The following is an 11,766-nucleotide window of genomic DNA, read 5'->3' on the forward strand; positions in this document are numbered from 1 at the left end:
CTCTAAGGGTGCCTGCAGACATAAGGGCCTTATTCTAACTCATGGAGCTTTACATAAAGCACTGTGAGTAAGAGTCCCACCCCCAACTCAACAGACATTCACCTGTTGGATCAGGGAGAGGCTGGAACCTGCCTACACCAGCCCTGGCTGGCAAGCAGGGGTGCTCCAGCAACCTCCCAGGAGGCTGCTGAACCACCCCTATCCCCAGCTCCTCACCCCTCCCCAGCTCTGCAGCTGTCAGCAGGGGAGGGAGGGGCAGGGGAGTGGCAGCACAGAGCTGCCGGATGCTTTGCATGGCCAGGATTGGGGGGAGGGGGGGAGGAGGCAAGGTGGAATAGGTCCTCCCTTGCCCCATGGCAACACCCCTCCCTCCCCCCAGTTACCCTAGCTGGGGTATTGGGAGAAGCCAGGCTGGGCCCGCAAAGTGCCGTTCCATCCCCCCTCCCCCAGCTCTGGCCATTCAAAGCATCTGGCAGCTCCACACTGTTGCTCCCCTTTCTCCCCAACTGACAAGAAAAATTAACCCTGGAGGGAACACAAGTTCCCTAAGGTGCTCTGCTTTAGACTGCCTTATTCTAATACCTCATTTGACCAGGGTCAGTTTTCTGTGTGACTGGCAGTTTTAAAAACACTCTGCAGCCATGCACGTTTGTTAAGCCATGGCTGTAGAGCCCTTTCGAGGGCCCGATTATGCAAAAAGACTAACTTGTGTAAGCACCTTAAAGTGCCACCTTGCACTCCTGCCAAAAACTGTGACGGAATAAATGACCTAATGTCCTCTTTCCATTTCTGATTTCTATGAGTGTGTGTTTCTGGTTCTCAGAAAACCTTTTCTAAGCTGTTAGAAGGATCACAAGACATTTCTGAAGTTTCTATCTCTTTGTCAGTGGATTCCCCTACTCCTATGCCTGCATATTGCTCTAAAGATTTGTGCTCCTGAGACTGTCTGTTTTCTTACTGAAAAGTTTAGGAAAGTAATTAGTAATTCATTTAGACAGTATGTTGTTTGCTCTATCAAGAGTCCCAGGAGATCCTTGCTTTTTGCCTTCAATGTATTTAGCATTTGTTGTTAGCTGAAGTGCAAATTTGGAGGCAATATTTTTTCCAGTTCAACCATATCCCTATACAAAATATATCATGCTTAAGTTTAGCTAATGATAAAATCTTGGCCAAAAAAGAGGCAATATTGCAAAGACTAATTCAGTGTTAGCAAATTTGTAAATGACTTGAAGAAAATGAGGTATGTGGAGTGCTCTAGTGGCTTTATTGCAAGTTATTCCTTTAGCACCACTCTTCAGTGAATGTTTCCAATTTTGCCTGCTAATTATTGGAAAAGTTGTAGCCTACTGCAATTTGATAAGCTAATTGTTATAACAGCCACAGATGGTACTTTTTGATGGAAATCAATTATATTAGCAATTTTTCATTTTTCCTACTAATCATTTGCCTCATCTGGCTGTAATGCAGACAGATGTCTCAAGGCAGTTTACCGCAAAATTGTAAATGATACAAATAAAAGCAACATTTAGGTTGCAAAACTTAGCATTAGAGCAAATATTGTTTCATACTATGCATGTAGTTCTTCAGGGAGAATTTGCTATCACATGTTCCTCCATATTTACAAGAGGTAACAATGTATTGATCACAAATGATGTTTTGACAGGATGGCTAGAAAAATTTAAAGCAAAATGCTAGCTCTTGGCTTCTCCGATTCCTGGTAAAAAAAAATACTTTAATGGTTCTTTTTTGGCTTGTTTACATTATTTTTTTTTTTTTCTGGTAAATAGAGTGTTAGAAAGTTATCAACGGGGGAGCAGGGAATTTGTTTTTTCTCAGGATTTGTTATGGTAACAGCATTGTGGGAGAGAGACTGAGATCTATAGTCATTTACAATTGTAATCACTATTTAAATATAAATACCATATTTTATTTCACCACTGAATATGCACCTTGATTTTTACAAGCAGCTTAAAGAAAAAAAAAATCTTCCCTTCCAGGACAGATAAGTAACTGATCTGGTGTGCTGAGACTGGAGCCACGTACGATCCCATCACTCCAGAGCCAAGTGCCAGGTTGGACTCAGCACTGAGACAGGAACCATGTACTGGATCTGGAATCAAGTGTTAGGTTGGACCCAGCCTGCCTAGTCTGATACTTCATGCTGGGTCCAGAGCTACTTGCTGGCTCTGGAGCATGCACTGGCTCAGGTACCATGTGCTAAGTCTGGGACTGCAAGCTGGCTCTCTAGCTATATGCTGGGCCCAACCTGCCACACCCTTGGGGCCAGCACATGATCCTAGACTTGGAACATTAGGTCCTACCTAGGATGCAGCCCCAGACCAACCCCACACACCAATTGGATCCAGTGCATCAATGGGAAAGAGGGCTTTCCGTATGTCTGGAAATTTATGGAAGGGGACAGAGAGAGGTGACAGTGTTAACTGCCATGGTTCCCAGAGCCACAGCAATTAATAATGCCACTACTCCATACACCCCCTCCCAAATTTCTAGACCCATAAGAATCCCTTTTCCTTGCATATAATGCACACCCCAATTTTCCCCAGCTGGGAAAAGCTGTAGGTTATACCAGTAGTGAAGCATAGCGGGTGCACAGGCTTAGGTGAGAGGCACCAGCCAGGGAGTGGGGGTGCCAGGAGACGCACCGCTGGCACTTCCGGGTGCACCCTGGCACTTCTGGGCACACCCCTGGCACTTATGGGTCAGGCCCAATCAAGCAAAATTTTTAAGAGAGTTACTGAAGTTTCACCGACTTAAAGCATGTTGTAGGATGCCTATAGGTGCCAGCATGATGCCACTTCCTTTATGGGCCTCTTCCTACTCACACTCCTCATTTCCTCAGGGTCTCCCCACTTGGCAATCTCACCTGCCATGCCTTGATGTAATTAATTAACAGAGGATGCTGCCCTGAGGATGAAGAGGGCTTTTGGGTAATGGACCCGTGTCTGGACTGTGGCTCCCTAGCCTCATCCTGCTTTTACTCTGGCTACACCCTTTAGCTTGAGCCCATGGTCCAGGGTCACAAGCCTCTGGCTCAGCTTTGATCACACTTTTGTGACCTCAGGTCTAGGCTCTGTGAAATCCCTGTTCAGGCCTCTGTGGCCAAGAATCTCACTTTCACTGGCTCCCACCCTTCCTCTTTCTCTGGCAGACTTTGACCTTCACAAGCTCTAGGCTTATGCCTTAGTCTCTATCTCCTGTCCTCTTAACACACCAAACCTGAGGGAAAGAGAGAGCCAGGCCCCCTTAAACCTCTTCACTCTCTATTAATGGGATAGGGGCCCCATTAGACATGTTTTGACTACTTTGTTAAAAGGAAGACTTCAGAAAGGAAAGATGGTACTGAGATTTAAGTCAAGATTACAATAACCATGTAATTCATGGTTATCTGGATTCTGTAGATTAATACAAATGCCAATAAAAATTGCATTATGATTTTTTAGATCTTTGTGTTGACGGCACACACAGTACAGACCAATCACTATTAATGTCATAGCAGCCATAACTCCAAATATGGTACTAATGTGTAGATACTTCAATTTTAAGAAAGCAGACTGGAGATGCTTTTCTAAATACCTTGACAAAAAAGTGACATACATCGACCCAGGTCTTGGATAACTGTAATCTCTTCATGCACAAAATCTCAAAGAGGAATATATACCTCAAGAATGCAGAACTGAATATTTACCAGGGTTTACTCCCATGTTAACAGCCAAATACAAAAAATACCAGCAAATGTTTAAAAGGGATCTTTTCTCAAAAGACACTGTTGTGGCAGGGACAGCCCTAACTAACAAGCCTCAAGAGGAAAGGTGGCAGAAATGGAAAGAATTGATTGAAGGAATACATATGACCCACACTAGTAGGAAAGCATGGTTAATCATTCATAAACTGAGTAATGACCCAAGGAAAGTACAGCAGTACCACAACCTCACAGCCAAACAGGTAGCTCACCAGCTTCTACTCAACAGTAAATATTCAACCAGCCTAAAATATGGATTAGATGGCAAACTGATCTAGAGGAAGATCAATTTAGTATGCCATACACAATGGATGAACTTGATGCTGGAATAAGTCATCTGAAGAATGGCAAGGTGGCTGGACTCGATAACATATGCATGCAGTAGATTAAGCACTTTGTTCCTGCAACTAAGTTATAGGTATTACACTTTTTTAACAATTGTTCATCAACCCTTAGAATACCTATACTATGGTGACACGCTCATGTAATAGCTCTACTGAAGCAAGAAAAGATGCCTCTGGCCCAGAGAATTTTGGCCAGTGTTACTTCTGTGCCAACTTTACAAGCTTTATGAATACCTTATTCCCAATCACATTTCACCTCATATTGAACAACATCTAATACCAGAACAAGCCAGATTTAAACCATTAGCCAAATACTAAACATCACCCAGTATATAGAAAATGGATTCTATAAAGAGATAACAATAGTTGCTGTGTTTGTAAACCGATCAGCGGCTTAAGATACAGTCAGCCACTGAAACCCGCCTGCCAAAGTCTGTGATATGACACTACCACCTAGTGCAGCTCATCAATCCCTTTTGGAGAATAAACATTTTTATAGGAAACTGTGCAAGTAACAGAGCTGCTCGAGATGACAATGAAATGGCCTCCCACAGGGTAGTATGCCAATCCTTTTAAACATATATACCAATGACCAACTCATATAGAGTAGTCAAAGGAGCTTCATATATGCTGATGATCTATGCATCACATCACAAGACAAGGACTTCACCACTGCTAAGAACAGACTAACATGTGCACTGAGTAACCTCTCAGATTACTAAAATGAAGAGGGCCAATGTGGTGCCTATCTTCAAGAAAGGGAGGCAAGTGGATCTGGCTAACCATAGGCCCATCAGCCTGACTTCTATCCCAGGGAAGGTCTTAAAATAGTTTATTAAAGATTCCTTAATAAACTGGCAGATGCCAACATCCTGAGGGATAACCAGTACAGGTTTGTTGCGGGTAGGTCTTGCTTGACCAATCTCATTACCTTCTACAACCAGCTGACCTATCACCTGGACAAGGGAGAAGAGATTGATGTCATATATCCTGACTTCAAAAAAGCCTTCGATCTGGTATCTCATGATCACCTCTTGGTGAAACTGGCCAATTGTGGCCTTGGGTCCACCACGATCCACTGGCTGGAGAACTGGCTCTGTGGTTGGACCCAGAGGGTGGTAATTGATGGAAATCAATTGTCAAGGTGCCCTGTGACCAGCAGGGTCTCCCAAGGCTCTGCCCTTGGACCCATATTGTGCAATATCTTCATTAATGATGTGGATGTTGGAGTCAGAAACGGACTGGCCAAGTTCACCCATGACACCAAACTTTGGGGCAAAGCATCCACACCAGAAGACAGGAGGGCGATTCAGGTTGACTTAGACAGGCTCAGCAAATGGGCAGATGAGATCCTGATGGTGTTTAATGCTGAAAAATGAAAGGTTCTCCACCTTGGGAGAAAAAACCTGCAGCATCCTTATAGGCTCGGCAGTGCTATGCTAGCTAGCACTATGGATGAAAGGGACTTGGGGGTCATCATTGGCCACAAGATGAACATGAGCCTGCAATGTGATGCTGCGGCTAGTGAAGCAACCAAAATGCTAGCTTGCATCCATAGATGCTTCTCGAGCAAATCCTGGGATGTCATTCTCCCCTTGTACTCGGCCTTGGTGAGGCCTCAGCTGGAGTACTGCGTCCAGTTTTGGGCTCCACAATTCAAAAAGGACATGGAGAAGCTTGAAAGAGTCCAGAGAAGAGCCACGCACGTGATCAGAGGTCAGGAAAACAGACCTTACAACAACAGGCTGAGAGCCATGGGGCTCTTTAGCTTGGAAAAGCACAGGCTCAGGGGCCCCCTATAAGTTTATCAGAGGTGACCACCAGAATCTGGGAGAACGTTTGTTCACCAGAGCGTCCCAAGAGATGACAAGGTCAAACGGTTATAGACTACTGCAAGACCATTGCAGGCTGAACATAAGGAAGAATTTCTTTACTGTCTGAGCCCCCAGGGTCTGGAATAGCCTGCCATCAGAAGCAGTTCAATAACCTACATTGAACACCTTCAAGAGTAAATTGGATGCTTATCTTGCTGGGATCCTATGACCGCAGCTAACTTCCTGCCCTTCAGGCAGGGGGCTGGACTCGATGATCTTTGCAGGTCCCTTCCAGCCCTAATGTCTATAAAATCTATGAAATGAGAACCAGCTTAGTGTCAACCCAACCAAGACGCAGGTCACAGCTTTTCACCTATACCATAGAGAAGCCAAGCGGAAATTAAACATCACCTGGGATGACATGCCACTGACTAATCATCCAAACTCCGTGTACTTGGGGGTTACATTGCACTGAACACTTACCTTCCAAGCACATGTAAAGAAGAGGAAAGGAAAAGTCAGCACCCACAGCAACATACTTCAAAAATTGCTCACCTCAAAGTGGGGACCGAACCCAGCTACATTATGAACCACTGCTATTGCCTTGTGTTACTCCACTGCAGAGTATGCATGTCCAGGATGGGAATGATCAGTTCATGCCAAGAAACTAGAACTAGTTCTAAATGACAGCTGTTGTGAAATAACAGGATGTCTAAAGCCAACACTAAAAGATAGCCTGTATTTACTGGCTGGCATTGCACCCCATGATATCAGAAGAAAGATAGCAAGCCAAAAATAAATATCAAGACAGATGGAAGACCCTAGGCATCCACTCTATGGTCACACAGAAGTAACTAAATGGCTTCAAGCGTGAAGGAGTTTTGTGACCAGTGCTGCATTGTTGGACATGATGGCTGACAGGGTGTGACTGAGGTTATGAAAGGAAAGATTACATGCAATCAGGTGATCTGAAATGGACCCAGAACCCCAAAAGGACCTTCCCAGAGGGGCTGATCTAAACTGGTCAACATGGCAATACCACATGGTTTTTTTTAGATGCTACTATCAATAGCACATTACTACTGCGTAGTAACACACAGTTAGTGCCCGCCAATCTACTGTGCTGTAGAAACAGGCTGAGCACAAAACTAGCTGCAGGGTCAGACCCAGAGAGTACTAATAGATGGATTTCTGTCAACCTGATGGAAGGTAGCCAATGGGGTCCCCTAGGGTTTGGTACTTGGACCAGTGCTTTTCAACATCTGCATCAGTGATCTAGATGTGAGGGTGAAAAGCACACTGGCAAAGTTCACCGATGACACTAAGCTCTGGGGAAGTGCAGCCATGAATCAGTGTAGGCTGATGATCCAGGCAGACCTAGACAGATTAGTTAGATGTGCAAACCAGAACCAGATGCTGTTCAACACTGAGAGTGTTAAAGTGCTCCATCTGGGGAGGAGAAATCCACAACACACTTACAGGCTCAGTGGTGTTACTCTAGCTAGCACCATGTCTGAAAGGGACCTGGGGGTCATATATGACCATAAAATGAATATGAGCCACCAGTGTGATGCTACAGTTAGCAGAGCAAACAATACGCTGGCATGCATTAACTGATGCATCTCAATCAAAACTAAGGAAGCTATTCTCCCACTCTGCTCAGCATTGGTGAGGCCACAGTTGGAGTACTGTGTCCAGTTCTGAGCACCACACTTCAAGAAGGATGTGGAGAAGCTTGAGAGAGTCCAGAGAAGATGGATGCTTAGTGGCCTGAAGAGCAAGCCATACAAAGAAAAGCTAACGGACATGGGACTGTTCAGCCTAGAGAAGACAAGCCTTTGCGGGGGGTTGGTGGGAGCTTACAAATATATCAGGGGAAAGCATACAGGGCTAGGTGAACAACTATTCACCAAAGCACCCCAGGGGAAAACCAGGAGCAACAGTCATAAACTCCTACAAGAAGGTTTCAGACTGGATATAAGGAAAAACTTCATGGTTTGTGTGACCAGACTCTGGAATAGACTCCCAGTAGAGGTGGTACAGGCACCTACCCTGGATGCACACTTTGCTAGGGTTATTTGACCCCAGCAGTCTTTCCTGCCCAGAGCAGGGGGGGCTAGACCCAATGACCTCATGAGGTCCCTTCCAGCCCTAAATTTCTGTGAATCTTGTGTAGATGCACCCAGTCAAATCAATTTGTTCCTTTTAACCCTTACCACCTGAATGTCAGAGCTTTAGTGGGAATTTTGGAGAACTATCCTGAAAAAGATTCAGCCTCTGTTTCCCCGTAAAGATGGTTGGCTCTAGCAGAAGCAATCTTTAAGGACCAGGCCATGAACCTAGCCCTTCTCATACTCTTTAAGGACACCATTAGCAGCAGCAGGATATGGAAGCATATGAAAAGCTTTGTGCCAGAGGCTTAAATGAATAAGGAGAGGGGTCTCTGACCCTTATCTTCTCATAAAGATCTTGCCCTTGTTCTAAATTAGGCATTTGGATGTATTACTATGTATGAAGTAATGTAGAAATATTGATCTTCTATAAAACAACAGAGAATTGTTTTTCTTTCAGCTGGTAGTGGCTGCAAACCCCTAGATTTCCCCTGGGTCTGGGAAGACTACTACCACTGTGGCCCTTCAAGAGTGGAGAAGGCTGCTACAAGTGTATTGGCACTCCTGGCTTTTTCCAAGCAAGGAGAGAAATGAGCTGAATCCAAAAGGGTTCATTCATGCCAAGATGTAGAAAATGGTGAACTGGGGAGCTGAGTGATTCTGATTTTGCTGTATGTTACACTTTTCTTTCTTTCTACACTGCTGTTTGCTCCCTGTAAATCTCCTGTCTACGTCTTGCTTTTGAATCTTTCCCAGATATTTACCTGCAGGCTTTCTTCATGATTTCTTCTAAGCCTTGTCACATGTGCCAAATAACTATTGCTCATCCTCTATATCACATTTTAAATGCACTCCTCCTTAAAGTGCTTAAATTGTGATTTGCTGAAGAAATAAATGTCTTAAAACAAATAACAAAAATAAACAAGCAAATAAAACCATTAAAAAACCCACCACCATTCTGAGCTTTTATCTAATCAATATGTTGTACATTATGTGGGAATATTACAGATAGATGAAAATATTGAGACTTGTTTTTGATTAAATAAGCTTTTCATTAAATGTCTGCTATCTACAGACATTATTTAAAAATCCACACACCTGATAAGAGAGATATATTGACTGTCAACTGAAATTTAGTATTTTGCTAATCATTTTTGTGAATTCAAATTTCTACCAAAAATTGCAATTTTCCTTAGAAAATTTAGATGATTTGTATTTTATTATATTTTTCTCCAGTTCATTGCATACTGCTGTCTGTTATTACAAGAGGTTGCAGGGTTATAACACGTTGGCGTGCCCAAAAAAGGAAAGTTTGTGATCTGAAATGTGAATTGCATTCTGATAGATCATCCATTAAAGCTTTTGTCCTGCTACCAAAAGCACCAGCTCAGTGCAGGCCTTCTTTCTTTTCTTACCTTCTAGTTTTAAAGCTGCTTTCTCCTCATCTTCCCTGTTCTTTTCTTTCTAGGCACTTCTGGAACAGGTTTGGCTGAAAGGTAAGTCAATAAACCAATAGAAACTAGAGTATAAAAAGTGACAAAGAAAAGCCAACAAAATGAGCTGCTACAAATATCATCTATTTTAAAGACCAGTTAAGATTACAAATGAATCTTCAACTAGACTGGCGACTTTTACTGGCTGTACCTCTTTAATTCAACAGCCTAACAAGCTAGAGAGCAGTAAAAACAAATGTTTTTACTTCATTGATTTATTGTCAAAAAAATCTTATAACAATTCACGCCTCTCATAAAGTATGTGCTAAAATTGATTAATAAATTACTATAAACCTTCACACCTCCAGTGGGACCATCTACAGCCTGACATACTTTCTCTGCATTCTCTAAAAGAAGGAAGGCTAGTAGGTTGAGATTACTGTGTATTATATGAGGATGTGTGTGAGAGATTTTTTAGCCTAGTAGTTAGGACACTCGCCTGTGAGGGGTGCAGCCTGGAGTTAATTAATACTTATATAAAATACGTAACCAGTCATTGGAATAGGGACTGGAATCCATGTCTTCCCCATCGCTAGGCTGCATAGCCATGCTCTCTTTCACTGGCCTAATAAATATTTAAATGTTCTATGCAAAGTAGAATTCTTCAAATGAGAAAGTGTGAATACAGGCAGCCCTTGACTTACAATGGTTCGAGTTACGATGACCTGCAGTTACAACATTTGTAAATTGACACCTGGGTTTCGAAGTTCTGACATGGGTTTCAACTTTACGATGCTGAATGCTGGATACAGGTCTGTTGGTGGAAGGGGAAGGGGTAGGAAAGGGCCATGTGGGGCAGGTCAGAGCCCCTGTGGGGGGGGAGGGGGCTGGAACAGGGGGTAGGGCAAATGTTGCCCTGCTGGGGCTGCACCAGGCTCTGGGAGCAGGGGCTATGGGTGGTGGGAGAAGTTGCAGCTTGTCTGGCTGCTCCCCAGGGTGCAGCAGGGCCAGGGTGGACCAGGAGTTCTTGGTGCAGCATAGTCACGCTGTTCCAGCCAGGGAAGTTCCCCTGGCTAGGGGCCCGCTCTGGGTAAGTAATCTTAGGCTCTTCACAATGGGTCAATAAGAACATTTCTGAGGATTGGTTTAATCATCATTTTGTGCCAAGTGTCACAGATTACTACAGTAAAAACAATCTTGCATTTAAAGCGTTGTTAATCCTAGACTAGAAATAACAACAACAAGCACTTTTTCTAACAAATATGGTAAACTTGAATGTAATAATTTAATAAAAAGATATATTTTTCCAATATTTTCTAAAAGCTATTTGTTAGTCTGTGGCCATTTATTTTATTCTGTTTCAGAATATAAGCCAATTGGATCACTTTTATATTTATTCATTGTGGCAGTGTACCTTTGGTGCCTGCCACTTTAAGGGCTGGAGCAGGCAGCTAGCAGGTGCCTGACTGAGGTGGCCATTTTCAAACAAAGGTCAGCCAGGCAGGGACAGCAGTTAGCTGCTTGCACCTAAGGGAACAATACCATCTGGCTCCCTTGAGGCATGGAATATCCCTGGAGGTAAGGGCAGGAGCTGGGGGATGGCTTTGAGGCTCCTGGTCCTGACTGAGAACTGCGCCCTACCAGGGAAGGAAGTCCTGGTGAGAATGCCGGTGGCACAGCAGCCCCACTCAAATACCATGACCACTCACCTCCCCAGTGAAAGGTGGGTCAGGGTGCCTTAATAACCCCAGCACCCACAATACTGTGGGTAAAGGGGTCAGGCACAGCTACAGCCATCTTAACCTGCAGGGGTGAAAGACCTCAGAGGTCCCAGGGAAGAGATAGTTGTGTAGCCCCAGAGACGGGGTGGTAGAGAAGGCCCTGATGGGTTGAGTCGGAGGTTGAGGGTCAGTCTGAAGGGCAGCGCCAGGTGGTGTGCTGAGTTGGGCTGTGAGACATCCAGAAGGGCAGCGCATGAGCCAACCCCCACATTAGATCAAGTTGCCAGGTATGAGACGCCTGATGAGGGGCTAGGGCAGAGCTAGCCCTCTGTTCAGTGAATCGGCTGGCCACTACCGAGATGAGGGTCATGGGAGAGGCCCAAGAGAATACGTCGCCACCCGAGGCATGACTCAAATAAGCCTGATGGCCTACAGGGCCACTCAAGGGAGTAGGGCAGAGTGAAGGGAGCACAGTATCATGCAGAGAGCAAAAGACCCTGTGAAAGAGGGTGGAGTGCAAGAGGCCCCAGTGAGAGGGGGGTGGTATGAGTATGTAAGTGAATGAGACCTGACATCTGACTAA

This window comes from Crocodylus siamensis, chromosome 3 (genome assembly GCF_052110815.1).
Source record: "Crocodylus siamensis isolate JL-2025a chromosome 3, ASM5211081v1, whole genome shotgun sequence".
Classification (NCBI taxonomy): domain Eukaryota; kingdom Metazoa; phylum Chordata; order Crocodylia; family Crocodylidae; genus Crocodylus; species Crocodylus siamensis.